Below are 25,562 nucleotides of genomic sequence, written 5' to 3'. Positions count from 1 at the left end.
ATATAATTGTGAATTATATGAGCATTATTTCCATAACGTCAAACGATGCATTTACATTAAAGCAAGATGTCAATGCGAGTAATCTAGAGTTTGTAACAGAGCTCCCCAGCAGCAATGTAGGATTAGGAAGGATACCAGGTAATGGGAACTTACAGACAGAAATAATGTGCACATTTTGATGTAAGAGAGTTCAGAAAATAAGGTTCTGCAATGTCAGAAAACAGCCAAATGAGTTATTGCGGTCTTCTAGTTTGTATTATTTGACTGAAAATCCAGGAACAGATTATTCCTGTTTATTAGCCCATTGCCCCATTGATTCAGTGAAGAAAATGGAAAATCAAAATTCACACCAGTACGCTCTTACCTGATGGTTCTTGCTGTTCTAAATCAAGTAAAACAGAAGAAATGTCATGACTGCTCATTGCCATTTACTTTCTCATAGTCTGAGGGAAATGGACTAATGAGACGTCACACTGTAAAGCTTATGACAGCAGAAATAACAGCCTTGCTCCTTGCATCAAAGTTACACTAAAATCCCTCCATAAGCTTCTAAGAAATTACTTTGCAGGGAGATTTGTCTTAAAGAGGACATATGCATAATTCACTTTTCTAGTCAGATAGCTTGTCGGACCAAATGCCTATCTGAGTCACAGCTCATAAACCTTATCCTAGACTTCTGATTTTACTACAGACTGTATTTACAGCACACAAAGAGGCAAGTTTCTCTGGGGTAGCTTGATTTTAACCTTTCATGTGGCATTCACTGGAATATGGCACCTGAACCTCTTGAGAGCTCTGGTCAAAATGAAATTGGTGAAACTGTAATTAAATTGTTCTCAATGCATTCTTGCTCATTCTCAAGTCCCCACAGTAGCCCTTGTGTAATTTAAACTGTGGTTAATATTGTCTCCTGTCAAATGCTCTGGCAAATTAAGCAAAGCTCTTAACCATTCTCTGCTGCTAATTGCTCACTTACACGAAAATGTCGGCAATCTGGCTGTTTAGTTGCTGTCAAAATATTCTGCTGGAATATGGGATGAGAAAACCACAGTGCTGCTCCTTTCCTAGAAGTGACATTTCCCCTGAGATCTTGAAATAAATATGGTTGTCATCTGTGTTTTTCTTTCCTGACCTTTAATAGCAACAGTGCTTGATCATCTTGACAATAGCCCTAAAATGGGCACTGCACAGATCTGATGGCTGCACCATTTCCATTTAAGTTGCTGAGTTCCTCTGTTCGAAACGACATTGGAGTTAAAAACCGTAGCACTGAATTAAATAAACGCAATCCTCTCTTTCTGTGTCACTTCTTAGAACTTGAATCTGTCTCACCATGACAAGAAACCCACAAGATTCAGCAATTAAAGTTGAGAAAGTTGTAAAGCTGAACTAATTGGGGCTGATAATAAAATGTGAGGCTGGATGAACACAGCAGGCCAAGCAGCATCTCAGGAGCACAAAAGCTGACGTTTCGGGCCTGGACCCTTCATCAGAGAGGGGGATGGGGGGAGGGAACTGGAATAAATAGGGAGAGAGGGGGAGGCGGACCGAAGATGGAGAGTAAAGAAGATAGGTGGAGAGGGTGTAGGTGGGGAGGTAGGGAGGGGATAGGTCAGTCCAGGGAAGACGGACAGGTCAAGGAGGTGGGATGAGGTTAGTAGGTAGCTGGGGGTGCGGCTTGGGGTGGGAGGAAGGGATGGGTGAGAGGAAGAACCGGTTAGGGAGGCAGAGACAGGTTGGACTGGTTTTGGGATGCAGTGGGTGGGGGGGAAGGGCTGGGCTGGTTGTGTGGTGCAGTGGGGGGAGGGGATGAACTGGGCTGGTTTAGGGATGCAGTGGGGGAAGGGGAGATTTTGAAACTGGTGAAGTCCACATTGATACCATATGGCTGCAGGGTTCCCAGGCGGAATATGAGTTGCTGTTCCTGCAACCTTCGGGTGGCATCATTGTGGCAGTGCAGGAGGCCCATGATGGACATGTCCATCATGGGCCTCCTGCACTGCCACAATGATGCCACATGTCCATCATGGGCCTCCTGCACTGCCACAATGATGCCACCCGAAGGTTGCAGGAACAGCAACTCATATTCCGCCTGGGAACCCTGCAGCCATATGGTATCAATGTGGACTTCACCAGTTTCAAAATCTCCCCTTCCCCCACTGCATCCCTAAACCAGCCCAGTTCATCCCCTCCCCCCACTGCACCACACAACCAGCCCAGCCCTTCCCCCCCACCCACTGCATCCCAAAACCAGTCCAACCTGTCTCTGCCTCCCTAACCGGTTCTTCCTCTCACCCATCCCTTCCTCCCACCCCAAGCCGCACCCCCAGCTACCTACTAACCTCATCCCACCTCCTTGACCTGTCCGTCTTCCCTGGACTGACCTATCCCCTCCCTACCTCCCCACCTACACCCTCTCCACCTATCTTCTTTACTCTCCATCTTCGGTCCGCCTCCCCCTCTCTCCCTATTTATTCCAGTTCCCTCCCCCCATCCCCCTCTCTGATGAAGGGTCCAGGCCCGAAACGTCAGCTTTTGTGCTCCTGAGATGCTGCTTGGCCTGCTGTGTTCATCCAGCCTCACATTTTATTATCTTGGAATCTCCAGCATCTGCAGTTCCCATTATCTCTAATTGGGGCTGGTTGGGTTGTGCCCATACTTTGTATTTGAGAGGTTTATCCGGTGTTCAGTGCAACATTTGACTTGGGCAACAGGAGACTAAGTGTTCTCTTAGATAGCAGCGGTTGTGTGGTATTTCCAGGTGACAGGAGACTTTACTCCATCAAAGGATTGGACAAGTGAGGTCCTCCCCTTCCTTGCATGGGCACAGTGCTTCCATTGCACCAACTGGCTAACTCTGGTTTAAGTAATGAAGGTGCTATCGACGGATGTAAATTCTTCATTGTGCAAACAGGGGATGGAGATAGTCTTTGTCCTTGGGTGGTTCAGTTGGTCATCCAATGGATGACTGTAACATCAGAGTTCCCCACTGTTGGCTACATGTCATGGCAACCGGAAGTCATCAGACTCTCCTATGAATTAGATTATTGATTGAATCAAGGGTTATGAGGGAACAGACCTAAATGTGTGTTTAAGGCCAAGGTCAGATAAGTTATTGAATGTGGCAGAAGGCTTGATGGATCAATTGGCCTACTCCTATTTCCCAAGACAGTATGGACCCAACACCTTCCACTGCCACATTGTCAACAATCCCACCTGTATGGACCCAAAACCTTCCACTGCCACATTGACAACTCTCCCACCTGTATGGACCCAACACCTTCCACTGCCACATTGTCAACTCTCCCACCTGTATGGACCCAACACCTTCCACTGCCACATTGACAACTCTCCCACCTGTATGGACCCAACACCTTCCACTGCCACATTGACAACTCTCCCACCTGTATGGACCCAACACCTTCCACTGCCACATTGACAACTCTCCCACCTGTATGGACCCAACACCTTCCACTGCCACATTGACAACTCTCCCACCTGTATGGACCCAACACCTTCCACTGCCACATTGACAACTCTCCCACCTGTATGGACCCAACACCTTCCACTGCCACATTGACAACTCTCCCACCTGTATGGACCCAACACCTTCCACTGCCACATTGACAACTCTCCCACCTGTATGGACCCAACACCTTCCACTGCCACATTGACAACTCTCCCACCTGTATGGACACAACACCTTCCACTGCCACATTGACAACTCTCCCACCTGTATGGACCCAACACCTTCCACTGCCACATTGACAACTCTCCCACCTGTATGGACGCAACACCTTCCACTGCTGCATTGTCAACTCTCCCACCTGTATGGACCCAACACCTTCCACTGCCACATTGACAACTCTCCCACCTGTATGGACCCAACACCTTCCACTGCCACATTGACAACTCTCCCACCTGTATGGACCCAACACCTTCCACTGCCACATTGACAACTCTCCCACCTGTATGGACCCAACACCTTCCACTGCCACATTGTCAACTCTCCCACCTGTATGGACCCAACACCTTCCACTGCCACATTGACAACTCTCCCACCTGTATGGACCCAACACCTTCCACTGCCACATTGACAACTCTCCCACCTGTATGGACCCAACACCTTCCACTGCCACATTGACAACTCTCCCACCTGCATGGACCCAACACCTTCCACTGCCACATTGACAACTCTCCCACCTGTATGGACCCAACACCTTCCACTGCCACATTGACAACTCTCCCACCTGTATGGACCCAACACCTTCCACTGCCACATTGACAACTCTCCCACCTGTATGGACCCAACACCTTCCACTGCCACATTGACAACTCTCCCACCTGTATGGACCCAACACCTTCCACTGCCACATTGACAACTCTCCCACCTGTATGGACCCAACACCTTCCACTGCCACATTGACAACTCTCCCACCTGTATGGACACAACACCTTCCACTGCCACATTGACAACTCTCCCACCTGTATGGACCCAACACCTTCCACTGCCACATTGACAACTCTCCCACCTGTATGGACGCAACACCTTCCACTGCTGCATTGTCAACTCTCCCACCTGTATGGACCCAACACCTTCCACTGCCACATTGACAACTCTCCCACCTGTATGGACCCAACACCTTCCACTGCCACATTGACAACTCTCCCACCTGTATGGACCCAACACCTTCCACTGCCACATTGACAACTCTCCCACCTGTATGGACCCAACACCTTCCACTGCCACATTGACAACTCTCCCACCTGTATGGACCCAACACCTTCCACTGCCACATTGACAACTCTCCCACCTGTATGGACCCAACACCTTCCACTGCCACATTGACAACTCCTCCACCTGTATGGACCCAACACCTTCCACTGCCACATTGACAACTCTCCCACCTGTATGGACCCAACACCTTCCACTGCCACATTGACAACTCTCCCACCTGTATGGACCCAACACCTTCCACTGCCACATTGACAACTCTCCCACCTGTATGGACCCAACACCTTCCACTGCCACATTGACAACTCTCCCACCTGTATGGACCCAACACCTTCCACTGCCACATTGACAACTCTCCCACCTGTATGGACCCAACACCTTCCACTGCCACATTGACAACTCTCCCACCTGTATGGACCCAACACCTTCCACTGCCACATTGTCAACAATCCTACCTGTATGGACCCAACACCTTCCACTGCCACATTGACAACTCTCCCACCTGTATGGACCCAACACCTTCCACTGCCACATTGACAACTCTCCCACCCGTATGGACCCAACACCTTCCCCTGCCAGATTGACAACTCTCCCACCCGTATGGACCCAACACCTTCCACTGCCACATTGACAACTCTCCCACCTGTATGGACCCAACACCTTCCACTGCCACATTGACAACTCTCTCACCTGTATGGACCCAACACCTTCCACTGCCACATTGACAACTCTCCCACCTCCTGAACTAACTCAGTTCGAATGAGTGACAATGTTGAACTGACCTGCTCCACATGCTTGATCTTTTACCTACTCCTCACTGTCGCTGCCTCTTTGAATTAAGGAGCAGCTTTTCGTGTGCTAATAGAACCTCCTGGAGAAGAAGAGCAGCTGTCCTGTAACAGCATCTTACAAAATATGCAGCATGAATTGGCCTCTGTTTGAAAGGAGTTGTCATCATTCTGTTGTATTGATTGGAATGCATTGTGCAGGGAGAGCAAGCATTATAACTGACAAGGAAAAATACTGAGGAAGTACACATTCTTCTAAGGTGGGCAACTATGGGATGGCCAAAGGAATGGATCGCCTGAGTAGAAGCATTATAATGAGTCACACTCTTCATAGTTGAAACTCTTAGGGATTTGGATGGGATTTTATGACCTGTTCCTGGGTCGTGCAGCATCTTGGTCACTGAAGCCAGGTCCTTGCCACTGACATGGTGGTGATGCCAGCACCTCCCATTCTCACCGACCTGAAACGCAAGCAGATATTGCTGAAGAAACTCAGCAGCTCTGGCAGCATCTGTGCAGAGAAAGCAGAGCTGGAGTTTCGAGGAAGGGTCACTGGACCCTAAACATTAGCTTGATTAACTACCGAATTTCTGAAGCAATTTCTGTTTTAATTCAAGCAGGCCCTAACTGTACAATTCACCCCTTCCATCATTCTAAAGTCATTGCACCAAACACTGTTTAAGATGTGCTGAAGTACATTCGCATTGATTAGACAAAAGCTCCATGAATAGACCTCAGTTCAGAGTGTGTTACATGACTGTCAAGAGACTGAAAGTATTTGAAAAATCAAGTGTTCTGTTTATCTTAAGCCTGTCAAATGAAAAATACAGGGACTGGATTCATGGGAATTTAATTAAATAAAAGTGATCATAGTCTTCCCAGAGATGCGAAATATCAGCAGCTTTAAGCTGCTAATGCAAATGATAAACATAATTTGATATCCTTATAGAGCTGGACATTAAAGAGAGATGTGAAGTTCTGACTTAACCTGAAGGTCACGATCCCTCAGGCAAAGAGAGAGGTTGACAAGAAGAATCCTTCATGGTAACCTCAGCTGGTGTAGAAATTGAACCCATGCTCTTGGCATCACACCTCATTGCAAGCCAGCTGACCAGCCGACTAAACTAACCTGACCCCTGTTTAAATAGGTGGGTACCTGCTTCAGTGGGAAATGTTTGGGAGGTGTTTGAGGATGAACAGTGGTGATGCTGCTGATCAGAACCTGAAGTTTCCCAGTTGGTGGTGACAAGGTTGGGAATTCTGCAGCTTGTAACTCGCCAACTGACTGCCTCGAATCCTGTGCACCATCTGCAAAAGTCAATTCAGCGGAGCGACTCTCCACTTCTTTGGGTGAATACAACTCAAACAATCATCAAGAATTTTGATGCTGCCTAAGGCTGAGGTTCCCTATCAGGCATGGCGGCAAAAACCTGTACCACCCAGAAAGATGAGGGCAGCAGACACATGGGAACACCATCATCTCCAAACTCCCCTGCAGGTCACACACCGTCCTGATATTACTGTGTGCCTTCATCGTTGATGGAGCAAAAAACTGGAACTCCCTCCCAAACAATTTGCAGGTGCATCTACACCCCCAAGTACAGCACAAGGCTGAAGTAGACAACTCACCTCTACCTTCTCAAGAGCACCATTTGTATGGTTTACACCTTTAATGACTTCTCTCCTTCACCCCAATTAACTGAACTGAGTCTGCGAAACTTGCAACCTAGTAATGAATAAAAACTCAATAAAATTGATTTCCCACCAAGAGGATGAGAAGCTAAATTGGAAATGAACAGGTTTAATACCTGTGCATTATTAAGGGATATAAATAACAGCATCATACAATGGAACAAATCTCATAACAACCAACTCCCACAGCAAAGTGAGGCTGTGAAATTGGGAGGTAAAAAGTTGGCTGTGAGGTTAAGGCTGCATTGCGTTTTCAGTGCTGCTTATAGTGAGAGATTTGGACACGTGATTTGGAACATTATTGCCATTCCTTCACTGCCACTGTGCCACAGTGTTGGCACTCCTTCCCTTGTGAATGTATCTGGCACTATGGCAGTTTATTAGTAGCACATTACCACCTCCCCAAGGGCAGATAGGAAGATGAGCAAAAAAAGTTGGCCTCACTCATGAAACTCACATCTCACGACCAAATTTAAAAAAAGATTAATGGGTAAAATATTCAGCCTTTCTAGTTGAATAGACCTCTGTACCCTTAATCTTTAATGAGTATTTTTGTCAAAGTTTGGAAGACAGGGTAACATAATAAAGCATATTTCTAAGCAGTGAATGAGTCGGCTAGTTAAATATCAGCAGCTTTAAGCTGTTAATGCAAATAATAAAAATAATTTGATCTCCTTATAGAGCTAGACATTTATGAATTTGTGTGAAGGAGAGAAATAATTGAAGGTTTAAACCATACAAATGGTTTTCTATGTGATGCCTATTAAATTGGCTAGATTAATAGCAACAAGATCAGATTGACAATCTTGCTAATCACCATGCCAATTAGATTGTTGTTTTTGGACCTCTGTCCTCTTCCCCCCAACCCCCGCGCCCACTTTAGGACTTTTACCAGCTCTCAGAAATGAGCTTGCTCCCTCCTATGTCCTCTGCACATCCTTAATGGAAAGGGAGAGGCTGAAAATGAATGTCCAAATGACAAACAGTGAGATCACCAGAGTAGGGTGGTACAGGCTGATACTCAGGTACATGACTTCCCTTTTTTCCAAGTTAAAAATCACATTGCACCAGGTCATAGTCCAACAGGCTTATTTGATGACATAAGTTTTTGGAGGCCGGCCACTTCACCAGGTGCAGAGAGAGGAGAGCGCACAGACACAGAGTTTATAGGCAGAGAGATGAAGGGTGGAGAGATCAAAGGATCATACAGCTGGTGTGAGTGGAGTGAACAAACTTAAAACTGCTGACTGACATTCTCCTGTTGAATATTTAATCATTCAGTCATTTATGCGTTCTAGAAATTGCAGAAGCAGGGTATGGAGAACCCTGTTAGAAAGAAGACACAAGTTTCAATTGATTAAGATGCAAATTCCAGAATCTGTTTCAAGTCACTGTCTCAAGACAGTTTCATTGGTGTCTGCCTAACTTTCCAAAATTCAAACAGGCAGAGCGATAGCAATATACAAAAGGTGACATCTCAGGTCAGATGCTGGATTGTAGGTGTGAGGCCTTGTCCAGAGTCTGTCTCAGAGTTTTAACTTGGAATCAGGCTGGTTTTATTCCGAAAGCAGGAATTTACAAAATGACACACTGACTGACTGTGACTAAAAATTGTGTGTTTCTTGAACAAAAGAGAATATATCTGCAAAAACAAATATTTTGGATGAAATGATTCACCTGATAGGTTTGTGTGTGTGTGTGTGTGTGTGTGCATGTGTGTGTCTGTGTGTGTGTTTGCATGCGTGTGTGCCTGTGTTATTTGCAAATTTAATCAATTAAAACTTGTATCTCCTTTCCAACAGAGTTCTCCATACCCTGCTTCTGCAATTTCTAGAACGCGGGAATGTATGATTAAAAATTCAACAGGAGGCTGTCAGTCAGCAATTTTAAGCTTGTTCACTCCACTCACACCAATTGTATGATCCTTTTATCTCACTGCCCTTGATCTCTCTGCCTATAAACTCTATATCTGGGTATTCTCTCTCACTGCACCTGATGATGCACCTCCGAAAGCTTGTGATGCCAAATAAACCTGTTGGACTATAACCTGGTGTCATGTGATTTTTTGTGTTTGTCCATCCCACTCCAGCACCAGCACCTGCACAACGCATTCCCCTTTTCTGTTTTCACAAAAGTCATCGCCGATGTTTGGAAGTCCAGTGTGACACAATTCGATGCTATTTGGAAGGAGCTTTGCCAATATTGACAGCTGTCCCTCAAGAATTCCCAATGAGTGCTCCAGCAGCTCCCTGAAGTAGGAGTGGAGGGTGGTGGACTTGTGCCTGACACTTGCACTGAGGGAAACCCAAAATATTCCAGACAGCTAACATTATGCAGAATTCCAAATGTCCCACTGCCCAATCCTCCGCAGCAAGCAGACAAATATGGTGCCCATTGACCATGCATCATTGTGGACCTTGTTGGCCCAACTTTGGGAGATAGTACATCCTCCCCATCAGACTCCCTGCTGAGGCGCTGGGATCTTTGTACCCTGACCAAGCTTAGAGAGAAAAATGCTCAGTTCAGTGCTATTTGGAAGGAGCTTTGTCAATAAAGACAGCTGATTCTTCAAGAATCCCTGAAATAAATTTCTGCCAGTTGCAGCTATTCCCACATTTTCTATATATATCACCAAGCTTGTGTCACAATGACACACTTGCTGTTTGGTAAATAGTACCGTCAGTACCCCAGACGTTGCTTGATATCGAGAAGACATGCCAAGGGACCACTGCATCCAAGATGGTCCCTTTTCTATATGGCTATCAGTGTTTTTATAAACAGAAGCGTGGTTTTATTTTGTCAGTCTCACAATGGAATTATCATTAACAAGGCTGTCATCTGTTACATTCCCAGTTACCTTGGGAAGGTGTTTCAGAGATGGTACGAACTGCAGATGCTGGAGAATCTGAGATAAGAAGGTGTAGCGCTGGACGAACACAGAGGCCAAGCAGCATCAGAGGAGCAGGAAGGCTGACGTTTCGGGCTGAGACCCTTCTTCAGAAATGGGGGAGGGGAAGGGGGTTCTGAAATAAATAGGGAGAGAGGGGGAGATGGATGGAAGATGGATAGAGGAGAAGATAGGTGGAGAGGAGATAGACCGGTCAAAGAGGCAGGGATGGAGCCAGTAAAGGTGAGTGTAGGTGGGGAGGTAGGGAGGAGATAGGTCAGTCCAGCAAGGACAGACAGGTCGAGGGGGCGGGATGAGGTTAGTATGTAGGAGATGGGAGTGGGGCTTGAGGTGGGAGGAGGGAATAGGTGGGAGGAAGGACAGGTTAGGGAGGCGAGGACGAGCTGGGCTGGTTTTGGGGTGGGGTAGGGGGAAGGGATATTTTGAAGCTTGTGAAATCCACATTGATATCATTGGACTGCAGGGTTCCCAAGCGGAATATGAGTTGCTGTTCCTGCACCCTTCGGGTGGCATCATCGTGGCACTGCAGGAGGCCCAGGACGGACATGTCATCTGAGGAATGGGAGGGAGAGTGGAAATGGTTTGCGACTGGGAGGTGCAGTTGTTTATTGCGAACTGACCGTAAGTGTTCTGCAAAGCCGTCCCCAAACCTCAGCTTGGTTTCCTCGATGTAGAGGAGGCCATGACGGGAACAGCAGATGCAGTATACTGCATTGGCAGATGTACAGGTGAACATCTGCTTGATGTGGAAAATGTTCTTGGGGCCTGGGATGGGGGTGAGGGGGGAGGTATTGGGCAGGTGTAGCACTTCCTGCAGTTGCAGGGAAAAGTGCCGGGTGTGGTGGGGTTGGAGGGGAGTGTGGAGCGGACAAGGGACTCACGGAGAGAGTTGTCCCCCCGGAAGACAGATAAGAGTGGGGAGGGAAAATGTACCCTGAGAAGGTGCTGTTGGATTGGCACATCTGACCTTTTCAGAACGCAGTTGAATTTCATGTTGCAATAGGACTGGACTTTTTTGTATGATTATATGACAAAGATTCCTCATGCTTCCTGATTCCAGCCTTTTGTTTTAAGGCACTTTTTAAAATTGAATTCAAAATCAATGTAGATATTGATGGGGTGGCACGGTGGCTCACTGGTTAGCACTGCTGCCTCACAGCGCCAGGGACCCAGGTTTGATATTACCCTCAAGTGACTATCTGTGTGGAATTTGCACATTCTCCCCGTATCTGTGTGGGCTTCCTCCAGGTGCTCTGGTTTCCTCCCACAGTCCAAAGATGTGCAGGTTAGGTGAATTGGCCATGCTAAATTGCCCACAGTGTTCAGGGACATGCAGGCTAGGTGGGTTAGCCACAGGAAAGGGTTACAGTGATACAGTGAGGGGAGTGGGTCTGGGTGGGATGCTGTCCAGAGGGTCAGTGTGGACTCAATGGCTTCCACACTGTCGGAAGTCCAGGAAAAAGTTGCTGAAATATTAGCATTTTGGTGCTTTTGAATGACAGTATTCGGGCAAGGAATTGCTTAAAGTGCCAAACTGAACTTTTAGATGCTTTCTTATAATTTTTGTAATGTCTGCATTGAGAAAAGTCATTACTAGTTTTAACCTTCTATGTACAGAGGCTAAATTCAATTTGCAGTCACTTATTAAAAGGAGAGATTTGCATTTATATTGTAACTTTCACAGTTTTATGGCATTTCAAGTACAGGAGATAATTGGCAGCCAAAAACAGCAATGTGATCATGTCCAATTGGGTGGGGTCTATGTTGATTGAGGGATAAAATTGACCAGAACAAGTTGGATAATCTGTCACAGGCTTGTTCTTTTGACCACATTTATTCAAAGCTCTGTTTGATGAAGCAAAGGCTGTAACGATGAGCCATTTTTGAGGCACTAAGGTGAAATTTCATCAGTGCCTGGGAAGTGATCCAACCAAAATTTTCTGTCGTACAGCATGTTTGATCTTCACTGCATACAATTCAGCATCAAGCCTCCAGGCTGCAGTGATCTGCACCCCTACTCCGTATTCACTCAATTGTTACAGGGTGAAATTGCACATAATTTCAAGGAGCAAGAGGTAGAGGAAGAAGGTGTAATTTCAAAGTGAGTTGCCACCCATTTTAAGACAGAGATGGGAAAGAATTTCTTCTCTGTAAGAGTAATGAATCTATGAAATTCTTTACTGTAGAGTTGGGCCGTTAAGGATATTCAAGCTTGAGAGAGACAGATTTCTAATCATTGAGGGAATAAGATGGGGAAGTGGGGTGGAGGATTATCAGATCAGCCATGATCTCATTGAATGATGGAGCAGACTCGATGGGCTGCATGGCCTAAGGTGTTTTGTCATGTTGCCATGAGCATCATGAGGTGTGCGGCAGGCCTGATGAACCAGCTTGTCTTTCTATGGCTGCTAATCCTACCTGATTCAGCAAGAGGTATCTGTTAGCCTGGGTCCTCAGTAAGTCTTGAGCTGTTGGATGGTTTATGGGAGCTGAATTATTCCTTACAGGTTGCTAATTGCACAGCTTATGCCTCCATTGACTAACTTGCCACTGCGTCACACATGTTGCAATCGTGATGCCTCATGCTGACCTTCGCTAGACACTCTCCGCATGCATCTCTCGCCCAGCTCTGAAAAGCCGTTGGCTCTTGTTTTCTCCTCCAAAGCCGGTGTTTTTCAACTTCTTTCCAAAAGAATGTACTAACACCCTGATCCAGTCTTTCTTGCTGGCTCTACCCTCCCCCTTGCCGCTGCTCATTGTTGTCATTCTCTATAGCCCTCCTTACTGAACCTTTGGAGGGATTGCATTACCGCAGTCAGCACATTGTTTGACCTTTTCCACAGATTTGACTTTGGAGGAAGTCCGCAAATACGAGTGCCAGATGCAAGTTGAAACCAACCAAAAAATTGGATCACAGGCCCCTGCTACCCCTGACCCATAAAGTTTCTGTTGGACAAATGTATGTTTTTTTAATGATTTCTTTGTTTCCTTTGTAATTTTTATGTGTGTTTATGTATAAATTCTATGTTACACACTTTATTTTGCAATGATGTTTAAAACCTGCCCTCTCAATGCATGTTCAAACTATTGAGTGTTGTCTGTGTATCAACTTAGCAGTGTTCAACTTTACAGTGTTGGTACTCCTGAGCCTTTCAGATTTAAGATATTTATGCAACAGCTGAAGGCAGGCAAGTAATGCTTCTGGACTTCTGCAACCAACAGTGACCATCCAAATGAAAAATATTCCTGAGAAAAGGGATGTGTTCTTGGAGTTTATTGCCGTACCCTCATCTGGACAAATGCAAGAATGCCAAATTTCAAAGGGAGCAACAATTTATACTGCAAAAAAAAGGGTGCTGATTGGTTAAAGCGTTGTCATAGCAAATGCATCAGGGACCTATTGCCCTCCATGGTTTTTCTCGTTCAAAAAAAGCATAATACCTATAAAGGGGAAGTAGTGGCATGAGCAGCAATACCACTGAACTTGTAATCTAGAGGTCCAGGCTACTGAATGATCACAGCTTGGACACAGGTTTGAATCCCACTGCAGTAACTGGAATTTTGATTCAGTTAATAAAATTGAAAATAATCATTGATTTTCAGAAAATGTCATCTAGTACGCTAGCACCCTTTGGGATGGGAAGTCTGTCATCTCTACCTGAACTGGCCTTCATGTGACTCCAGCCCCGCAGCAATGGGATTAATTCTTAACTGACCTCGGACACTAACCCTTCACTTGCTCGTCACATCATGAACCATTCACCCAGTTCAAGGACAATTCGGAAAGGGCAACAAATTTCAGGCTGGCCAGCGATGCCTCCCTTTCATGAAAGGAAGAAAGCATATTTCTTTTGCCTGCAGGCGCTGGTTCATGTGTAAGAATATATATGTAGCTTTCAGCAAACATTTCATTGTTTCTCTGACTGATGATCTTAAATTGATTGTTAGTGTAGTTCTGAATACATTCATGTTTAACAAATGTTGTCTAATAGTGGAATCGCATCAAATGTTAGACGTTGCATTCTGAATCTTGCAAGTCCAGGCTGCAGGATCAAATGGCTGCAGTGTGCTTGAGGATATTGAAACAAACTCCCTGGTATGGTGCTGAGCCTCTACCCAGAGCCCTGGAGCCCTCCTGCAAAAGACCCAATGGCAGGGAATTGGCAAGGTTTGGCAGCCAGACTTCAAAATGTCTGAAATTGCAGCCAATCCTCCCTTTCAATCCAGTCTCCTCATCTCCTCTGAGCCGGCAACTCAGAAATTTTCTTCAATGAGAAAAATATGCCAGTCCTTGCACAGAATTTCACACCTTTTGAGTCTGGTGCCCTTCTGCAGGGCACAGATATATGTCCAAATATCAAAACAAAAACAAGCTTGGTTTAATTGCCTCGCTGTTATTAATTATAAGAATCCCCGCTGTGTGGAGGCAGGCCAGTCAGCCCATCAAGTTCACACTGGTATATGAAGAGCATTCCACCCAATCTCTGTAACCCCACATTTCCCGCAGCAAACCCACCTAGCCAGCACATCCCTGAACACTATGAACAATTTAGCATGGCCAATGCACCTAACCTGCACGTCTTTGGACTGTGGGAGGAGACCCAGAGCACCCAGCAGAAAATCACACAGGCACAGGGAGAATGTACAAACTTCACACAGACAGTCACCCAAGGCTGGAATTGAACTCAGGTCCCTGTCACCAGGAGGTAGCATTGTTAACCACTGAGCCACCGTAATCAGATGGCATTGAATGAATGACCAGCTGCTGCCCCAGTCAAAGCCTCTGTGGAATTATTTCATTGGCGACAAGAGAAAAGCACTCTGCTGAAGATATTCACTCAGAGCTGTCGTCTTTGAGTTTGTGTAAGCATTTCTGACATTGTGCACTTGTTTAGGAAGCTCAACACATTCGATCCTGTCATCGAAGACTGAGCCCAGTATGTGGAAAGAATGTGTTATTATTTTCCAGGCAAATGACATATTACAGCAGACAAAAAGTGAAAAATTGTTCTCCTCACAGCTAGAGGACCTGCAGCTTTTTCGGTTATCGGGAGCCTAATTTTTCCCGAGGCACCAGAGACCAAAACATTTCAAGAGTTGATGGATTTAGTTAAGGAACAGTATGACTCCACACCTCCTCTAATTCTGAGATGCTGTCATTTTTACTCGGCAATTTGAGAAGCAGGGGAATCGGCATCGGGATTTTTGACCAGGTATGGTGACCGACAGAGGCACGTGATTTTGCTTTAACCCTAAATGAGGTACTGAGAGACTGTTTGGTATGTGGGCTTCATGATGTAACCATGCAGAAGCGTCTATTAGCTGAAGCCCAACTGGATATCAAACAGGCAGAACAGCTGGCTTTACCATTGAGAAATGAAGCAAGTGGAACATATGAGTTACAGGGTATTCCAATGGAAGTGGCCTCCCTCACCAGTGATCACAAAAAGTGAGCCTTTAATAAAATTCACTCTGGATTCCAACCCTTACGTTTGCGCAAGATCTCTGCTAGACTGTGATCCTATACCAGGGACCCTCTAAGAGTAACACTTCAGTTCTGGCCTCTTATAAAGAGTAACTGGTTCAGTTACCACTGATTGTAGTAAAAGGCTCAGGCCCAGTTTTGATCGGGCAAATTCCTGACTTCCAGTAAGATGGCAGTGAAGTAGGGTTTCTGAGGCCAAGGACTGATCTGCTCCATCCGTTTTTCTATTAGCTTCTTTCCTCTTTGCTCTCCTCCCTTTTATTTCCTCTTCTATTTTATTTTACTCGCCTCCTGGCGAGGAGCTCGGTCGTGGTGGTAGCATCGGCAGCAGCAGCAGCGGGTGAGGCCGACCGTGTGGATGCATGGCAGCGGCATCGGAGGCGGGTTTGGAGCCCAGTACGAGACCCGGCTGGTACGGCGAGATGGGCCCGAAAGCGCGGACTCATGGCGGCAGCGGCAGCGAGTCACGTTTGGGCGAGGCGAGCGAGGGCGTCAGCAGAGACAACACGCTGATGAAAAGTGGACAACTTTCATTCCGGTAGGGGCAGAACGGTGAAGAAGACTCGTGGCTGGCCACCAGGCCCTTAGCTCATAGTGGTGCACTTAACAAGAGGGACGGTCAAGTTGGACAGTTCTTAATTTTTCCACCTTTATGTTTTGTTTTCGTCTGTTTTTCTGTGTTTTAAGATGGCACCAGAGAGTAGCGACACCGTACAACGCTTTTCACTGTATCTTGTAACACGATACATGTGACTACAGATAACTGAAATCAAAAAAAAATCAAATGGGTCGAGAAAGATTCACCTCGATTGGCTCAACATTTTTCGATTTAAAAATGGCTGCCTGAATTATGTCCTAAATGAATACCCGGAGGTTTCTCGGGAAAGTCTCAGGACTATCAAAAGAGCTAAGGCCACCTTGCATGTTGACCAGGAAGTAATCCCATGATTCTGCAAGGCCTGCTCAGTGCCATTTGCCTTATGGGCAAAAGTCGAGGCAGAAATCAGGAAGCTGGAGAGCGAAGGAATCATCAAACCAGTGCAGTTTGAGGAATGGGCTGCACCAGCTGTACCAATTGAGAAGCCCAATGGGTCAGTTCACCTTTGTGGAGATTTTACACAAATGGTAAACCGCTTTTCACATCTGGATAATTACCCAGTCCCTTACGTAGAGGATTTATACACATAGCTGTGGGTGAGGCAGGATTAGAGTGTGGGTGTTGTCCTTCATAAAGCCGGATATGAGTCATGCATAACTGCAATTGTAGTTCGATGAAGTTTCCCAGAAACATCCTGCAAGTAATACCCATAAGAATTTCTACCAGTGTATGAGATTGCAGTTTAGGATATCATCAGCCTGTGCAATTTTTCAGTGGACAATGGAGAACATTTTACAAGGGCTACCCTAGGTCGCCATTTATCTGGATAACGTGCTAATAACAGGGAACACCAATAAATCGCACTTGGAGAACTTGGACATACTCCTTAGATGTTTCTCCCAGCTGGGCGTAAGAAGGGAACAATGTGTAGTCCCAAGTGACCTGCTTGGGCTACTGAGTCAGCTACACCCATATGGAGACAAAGTGAGAGTAATCAACAGTACCCAGATCCCACATTTGGACCAGAGCTTAGGGCTTTGCTTGGGCTGGCAGATTATTACCCGGCCTCTACCTGGCAACATTGCGTCGATGCCTAAAAACAGGTCACTCTGGAAATGGTCACATGGCCAAACCATAGCTTTCAGGGAAGTGAAGAAACAGCTATCTCTACAGTGTTGGCACACTATGATCCCAAAAGAGATCTGGTATTGACATGCAATGCCTCCCTGTGTGGCATTGGGGTAGTATTAGCTCATGTATGGCCCAATAGAGAGTAATGGCCAGTACGCTATGCATCTAGGAATTTGGCTAATAGGGTGTGGAAATATACCCAGATAGAGGAGGAAGGTTTGGCAGTCATTTTTGGGGTCAGGAAGTTCCATAAATACCTTTGCAGATGTAAATTTACAATAGTAATGGACCACAAACCCCTGCTGGGTCTATATAAAGATGATAACAGGGAACACCAATAAATCGCACTTGGAGAACTTGGACATACTCCTTAGATGTTTCTCCCAGCTGGGCGTAAGAAGGCCACCTACGGCTTCAGGTTGAATCCAGCAGTGGGCTTTAACACTAAGTGCGTACAGTTACAAGCTGGAACACCATCCAGGAGGCCGGGCACCAAATGTGGATGCATTCAGCTGCCTCCCGCTGACAACTGGTGGTACCACCACCGGAAGACTCTGAGATCGTTTTAAATTTTCTGGACATATTTCAAGTCACAGCTGAAAATATCAGACTTGGGACATGGAAAGATCCAGTCCCTGTAAAACTGAAACTGCTAGTGGTGATGGGGGGAACCAAAGGGGTGTCACAACCAGAAGTGAAAATTTTCTTGACCTGGAGAGACCAGATCACAGGGGAGGATGGCATTTTATTATAGGGAAGCAAAAGGGATTGTCCCAAGCAAAGGTCACCACCAGATACTGGCTGAACTGCACAAGAGTCATCCAGGACTTTCCAACATGAAGATGTTATATCTGGTGGCCAGGATTGGATGCAGACACAGCTGTGTTGGTGCGGCGGTGCCCAATGTGCCAATGAGGACAAAAATTACCACCAGCAGCTCCCTCACACTTGTGGGAATGGCCGGGTAAACCCTGGGCTCAGTTACATGTCAACTATTCAGGCCCTTTCATGGGCTCATTGTTCTCTGTCATTATGGACGCCCACTCAAAGCAGCTGGATGCACATCGAGCTCATTTGTCAAACACGGGGACGATGGCAGAGAAACTGTGCGCACCTTTTGCAGACTCCTGGAAGCGTTTCACGGATAAAGGGCCATCATTTACAAGCAGGGAATTTGAGAATTTCCTAAAGTAGAACAATATTCAACATATAAGGACAGCTCTATACCGTCCATCATCCAACGATCTGGCAGAAACAGCAGTTCAAACTTTGAAGGCAGTCTTAAAGAAACTGCCTCCAGCTTCACTAGATACCAAACTGTCCCAGTTCCTATTTGGTTATAGGACCCATCCCTCATGCAACTACAGGGATAGCTCCAGCAGAGTTGCTGATGGGGAGAAAGCTCCAGACCAGGTTATACCAGATCTTCCCAGACCCTGCGGTGGATAGAGTGAAACAGCATCACGAACACCCGTCCGGACACAAGACTCTACCAAACGAGAGACAGTGTACTTCAGGGGACGAAGTTTGGTAATGGAACCACGGGAGTGGCCCTGCAGGGTAAGAGGCCTGGTCGATGCAAGGTCAGGCCCAGTGAGGTATAAAATTGGGGTAGGTGCGACAGCCCTGAACAAGCACGTGGACCCTGTGAAAGCTGCAAACTCACAAAAGGTGCAGGAGCAAAACATGCCCAGCTTCTCAGAACTGTCAGAAAGGCTGTCGGAATACATGGGTTCTCCCTCTCCATCAAGCGTTGAAGATACCCCAGTATCTGAGATGGACATAGTGGATATTGCTGCCTCGATGCCTTTACCACCTATAGAAGGGAATAGATTTCTTCTGAGACTCTCCAGGCTCAAGATGTGAGCTACTGTGCATTATACGTTGTCCGTATCAGAGGCCGAGTTGGAGGAACCCGACCTGGTGCTAAAACGTCCCTGGAGGAGTTGCAATAAAAGAGAACTGGCCCATGTGCTCAGACCCAAATGGGAGGGATGTAGTGATTGTAATGGCATAAGGTATGTGGACCTTATGGAATATGAGTTCCCTGATTGGGGCTGTGAATCTGCTCCGATCAGGGAGCCCTGGCTGACAGATACGAACAGGAGGATCAGAGGTTCAGTTCACTCTGAGACCTGGCTCTGAGGATCAGTGTCAATAAATGGGTGACTTGGTGATAGGATATCAGCCTCGGTAGAGTTATTTCAACTCCAATGAGATACTTTTAAAGTGTAGTCAGTATGGAAACGTGACAGCCAGTGTGTGCAAGGAAGCTCCCACATGCGATGAGGTGATAATGACAGAGAATCTGTTTTCCGAGGGTTAATTCCAGGCTAACACTTCCAGGATAAGCTCCCATTCTTCACAAGTCATCCCATGTGACCTTTTACATCCATTTGAGAGTGTAGGCAGGGCCTAGTTTAACATCTCGCTCAAACTGTGGTATCTCCATGAAAGCAGCATTCCCTTGATCTCCACTGAAACATTGGCATTGCTTTTGGTGCTAAAGTGCAGGAGCAAAGCTTGAATTGTGATGGTTTAGAGGCCAGAAAGCTACCAGCTGGACCACAACTGTCACTGTTGGGCCAGCACTATCCTCCCTCTCTCTCTTTCTGGTTCAATGTCCTGTGCGAATGTAGGTTGTAGAAGGAACAGCAGGAAGATTTGCTACTGCTTTGCTGCCCCTTGCTTTTGAGTTTCATGCCTGGACTTGACCCTCTAGACTTGGGTGTGATACTCAAAATCCTAGAGCATATGGCATGTCTATCGCAAGGTTTATAACTTGGCCGCGCCCTGCCTGTTCTCTGTTATGTAATTGTCACCTTTTCCACATAATTGTGCTCAGTTTCCTCATTCCCAGGTCAAAACCTCCCGTGTTCCAAATTGTTAAGGATCAAGGCCCATCAGCTGGAATCCCAGTCACTTCCAAACCCCAGAGTCTCAGTGTGTGGCCTCCAAATTGACACTTCCAATTGTGGTATTGTGTTCTGTTGGTTTAGGCCCACAGGCCCCAGTAGGCTCTAGCCATAGACTCCAGTCCAAGCCCAGGCTCAGCATCTCTTGAATTCAATGTGCCTCAAGCACCTTCAGTCCCATCACATCCCCTCCCATCTCCAGATGTTCTGCGCAGACCAGTAAAACCTCCCCACACCTACCCCCTCCACAAAGTGAATTAAAAAATGTTGACGTTCATATAAAGACCACAAGTCATTTTTCACATATCACTGAAGCACACAAAGGCCTGATGGTTTGCTATAAATTGATCCGGTGACCCAATCTGAATGCTCCCCATGCATTAGCTCATCTTCACAGTGACATATTTAGTTCTATTTCTGAAGGTCACCCAGTAGCAGAGAGCCAACAAGTGCAGATGGAATTGCCAGTGGAGAAACCCTCTTGGCATGGGTATATGACTGTGTCTCCCTCCACTGGAAGGAGGACAGCTCATCAGGGCATCTCTGAGATGCTGGAATTGTTGTCTGCTCCAAGAAAGGAGACATGGCCCATTGGCAGTAACTCCTGAGGGTTCCCCACGCTGTCAACCATGGAGGAGGTCATTGTTAGAGCCCTTCTCAATCACCTTCTCCCATCTCTGAAGAGCTCCTGCGCAAGTCATATTGCATATTCTATCCATAGACGCACAGTGGGCCTAACCATCGCATCAAGACAGTATAGCTTTTGGTCATCTGAGCAGCAGTGTATTTAATGACAATAGGCACTCAACTGCAGTGATACCTGTCCCCCTGTACATCTCAGGGACTTGAATAATAAGCAGCAAATATCTCAAATGCTTGAAAAATTGTCACCATCGAAAATCTTGCCAATCATTTGGCAGTGTGCACATTCTAATAGCCGTAGCCATCGCAGATCGACACCCCAAGTATCAAACCTCCTCTACCACAGGGAGACAAAGCACACGCTGGGTAATAACTGCTTTGCAGAACACTTATGTTCTGTCTGCAAAAATGACGCCAAGCTTCCAATTGCCTGTCACTTCAACACACCACCGTACTCCCTTGCCAGCTCTCAGGCGTGCTGCAGTGTTCCAGGAAGAACAGCTCATTTTTCGCTTGGGGACCCTGCAGCCTTCTGGACTCAGTATGGAATTCAATAATTTTAGGACCTGAGCACCTTCTCAGACGTCCTTATCCCAACACCCAGACCCCAGGCCCTGTCATCACATGGGCTGACACCACAAACAACCCATTGTCAGCCACTAACAGTCCCCATTAGCAGCTATTGATTGTCCCCAACTGACCCAGCTGCGTTTCTCTGTCTCTGGGCTCCATCTCCACCCATCGTTTACTCTTTTCATTTATACCAATCTTTTCCTAGCTATGATCAGTTCTAATGAAGAGTCGCTGGACTTGAAACATTAAATCTGCTTTCTCTCTCAGGCCTGCAATTTCCACTTATGTTTCAGACCCCTCATTTCTTCATGCTGTCCTATCAAAGTGTTGCTTCTGCTCTCTCAGCAGGCCAACATTTTCCATATGTCTGCTACAGGGATTCCAGAAAAAGTTGTCTGCTCTGAGCTACGTAATGACAAGTAGCAACCAGGAGTGAAGAGGTCATTGTGGTAAAACCCTATCTGGTTCACACATGCCCTTCAGGGAAGGAGTTCTGTCATCCTGCTATGGTGATGGAAGTAACAATGAGCAATAAATGGCCAATAAAAAGCTGTGACACCACATCCTTCAGAATAAATTAAACAAGCCTTAAAAACATATACTGGATGAAGCTCCTGAACTATCAAGAACATCCCCAAACCCTCCCTGAAAAGTGCAATGTCTCCAACAACTCATGGGAATGTGTTGTCCCGGTCCACCCAAAGTGGAGAAGAAGCATCTATAAAAGGGCAAACCAGGCTGAGCTCTGACCCACCAAACTAGAAACCATGTCAAAGGGGCAAGCCAAATCCTTGACCCACTTCAGCAAATACCCTCTGTCTCATCTGAGGCAATTTGAGTGGGACCAACAGAGAACTGTTAAACCAATTCAGGGCCAACAACTCTTTATTAGAGCTCCCCTATGATCTCTCAGGGCTGCCTCAGAAGAAGTAGTTTCCTGATTACATTTAGAATTGTGGAATCATGCTATTTGGCCCATCCCATTCACACCAACTCTCCAAAGAGCAGCCCGCCTGGACCCAACCCTCTTTGTTATCCCTGCATCTCCCATGGTCAATCCACCTAACCTGCACAGCTTTGGACTGAGGAAGGAAACCCACACAAACACACAGAGAACATGCAAACTCCACAGAGTCAGTCATCCAAGGCTGGAATTGAACGTGGGTTCCTGACACTGAGGCACCAGTGCTAACCACTGAGCCACACAAGATTTCTGTGATTGCGTGCTATTCATACTGAAGCAATTAGTTGAACCCACAGTGACTTCCTTGCCCAAAACTACACAGCCATTTAAACTGATGTCCTATCTCTGGCTTTGACTGAATTTGGAGACAGGAAATCATCCCAACAATGAAGGGTTTATTGTTAGCAAAATGCAGACTGTAAACATGTTTTGTATCAGATACCACAGTTAAGTCAAGAACAGCACATTAATAATGTGTTTGGGTGACTACAGCTTGCATTGGGCTTCACTGGAACACTGTAGCAAGCCAGAGGTAGAGATGCTGGCCAGGGAGCAAGGTGGTGCGTTGAAATGGCAAGCTGCAGGTGGTTCAGGTCTTTTCTGTGAGCAGAACAGAGATGTTCTGTGAAGGAGTCTCCAAGTCTATGTTTCATTTCCCCAGTGTAGACGAAACCACATTGTGAGCAGCGAATACAGTAGACTAGATTCTGGGACGTACAGGTGGTGTTGCTTCACCTGGAAGGTATGTTTGGGCCCTTGGATACTGGGGAGGGAGGAGGTGAATGGGCAGGTGTTACACCTTCGTCGGTTACAGAGGAATCAGAGAGCTGTGGGGAGGTGTTGGGGGTGAAGGAAGTGTGGACCAGGGTGTCCCAGAGGGGACAGTCCCTGCGGAAGGCGAACAAGGGAGGGGAGGGGAATATATGTCTGGTGGTGGAATGATGTTTGATGATCTTCTGGATGTGGATGCTGATGGGATGGTAGGTGAGGATAAGGGGATCCCAATCACTGCTGTGGGAAGGCAGAGAAGGGGAGAGGGCGGAAGTGTGGGAGATGGGTTGGACCTAGTTGAGGCCCTGTCGACAACGGAGCTGGGGAATCCTCTGTTGAGGAAGAAAGTGGACATTTGTCAAAGTTGGCTTTAGCTGAACATATATGACGGAGATGGAGGAACGGAGAATGGGATGGAGTCTTTACAGGAAGTGAGGTGTGCAGATTTATAGTCCAGGTAGCTGTGAAAGTCTGTGGGATTGTAATGGATATTACTGGCATTACAAATCCACATCCATTACAAGCCCACTGACTCCCACAGCTACCTGAACTATACATCCTCACACCCTGCTTCCTGTAAAGACTCCATCCCATTCTCTCAGTTCCTCCGTCTCCGTCGCGTGTGTTCAGATGAGGCCAGTTTCAACATGGGAGCCTCCGAAACGTCCACCTTCTTCCTCAGCCGAGGATTCCCCAGCTCCATTGTTGACAGGGCCCTCAGTCGGGTCCGACCCATCTTCTGCACTTCCGCCCTCACCCGTTCTCTTCCCTCCCGCAACAGCGATAGGGTACCCGTTATCCTCATCTACCATCCCACCAGCATCCACATCCAGAAGATCATCAGACACCATTTCCACCACCTCCAGTGAGAGGCCACCACCAGATACATATTCCCCCCGCCTCTCTTGTCTGCCGTCCACAGGGGCTGTTTCCTCTGGGACACCCTGGCCACACACCTCCTTCAACCCCAACACCTTCCCACAGCCCTACGGCACCTTCCCCTGTAACCAGCGAAGGTGTAACACCTGCCTATTTACCTCCTCCCTCCCCAGCATCCAAGGGCCCAAACATACCTTCCAGGTGAAGCAGCACCACCTGCACTTCCCAGATTCTAGTCTACTGCATTCGCTGTTCACAATGTGGTCTCCTCTACACTGGGGAAACAAAGCATAGACTTGGCAACCACTTCACAGAATATCTACGTTCTGCTCGCAAAAATGACCCTGAACTACCTGTAGCCTGCCACTTCAATGCACCATCCTGCTCCCTGGCCAACATCTCGGCTTCTGGCTTGCTACAGCGTTCCAGTGAAGCCCAACACAAGCTGGAGGAACACCACCTCATTTTCCACTTGGGGACCCTTCAGCCCTCTGGACTGAATATTGAGTTCAAAAATTTTAGGACCTAAACTCTCCCATGTCGCAGCCCCCCACCCCACACACCAGGCCTTGTAACCACATAGCCAGCCATTACACACCCCTTGTTGTTAGTCGCCAACAGTCCCCATTAACAACTATTCACCCTTCCAGCCTGATCATTAGCAACTCCTTTGTCTGTCCAACTGTCTCTCTCTCTCTTTGGGCTCTATCCTATAGTTTACTCCCTACCCCACCCACCTCCTTGTTTCCTGCGTATAAGGTGATGTTTTCCCAGCCACCATCAGTTCTGAGGAAGGGTCACTGGACACGAAACATTAACTGTATTTTCTCCTTCACAGATGCTGCCAGACCTGCTGAGCTTTTCCAGCAACTTTGTTTTTGTTCCTCAGCAATGCATTGCTCCTTAAGTAGAGAAGGCGGAGAAGTGAAGGGAGCGGATTGAATTATTATGTAGCACACTTTTCTTTCAACAATTTCAAAAAGAAGGAAAAGCAACAGTGATGGAAGTAGCTTTGACAGAGCCTGTAATTATCTGATGAAATGCTCACACAGCGAGTGATCTGTCAATGATTAAACTCCTTTTTGAGGCGGTGACAGAAACTATCATGCGATGTTTACATACTTAGTTCTTCTGCAGCGATTGGTAGGAAACTGATTGAATTCTACTGACAGTTATGTTCTGTTCAGTTTAATTGAGTTGAGTTTTGGCTCTGGGTCACTCAGATGGTCGTGCTTCCAGAGAGTAGCTGATAGTGCCAGGCCTTCAATCTTTGTTCAACTGTGAATTTCTTCCCAAGGCAACATTTATTGCCCTTTCTGAATTGTCTCTGAGATAGTGCCCCCATGCATCTGCTACTGTTCATCTTGTCAACAGATCAAGTGGACATGCTCCGCAGCAAACTGCTCATTGATGTGCAGATTGAGTTCCATCGCCACCACTCATCCTGAAGGACAAGGCGCGTGGGAACACCATCCCCTCCA

General features: G+C 46.7%; 1 protein-coding gene across 1 annotated transcript in view; it reads left to right on the top strand.

Annotated features, from left to right (window-relative positions):
• Positions 1 to 25,562, top strand: part of LOC125462276 (cytoplasmic phosphatidylinositol transfer protein 1-like) — a 215,667-nt gene that overhangs the window by 175,117 nt on the left and 14,988 nt on the right. The window lies entirely within an intron of this gene.

The sequence above is a fragment of the Stegostoma tigrinum genome, chromosome 23, assembly GCF_030684315.1.
Source record: "Stegostoma tigrinum isolate sSteTig4 chromosome 23, sSteTig4.hap1, whole genome shotgun sequence".
Lineage (NCBI taxonomy): Eukaryota > Metazoa > Chordata > Chondrichthyes > Orectolobiformes > Stegostomatidae > Stegostoma > Stegostoma tigrinum.
Note: the sequence above shows the minus strand (reverse complement) of the source record. Positions and strands in the feature narration are given on the sequence as shown.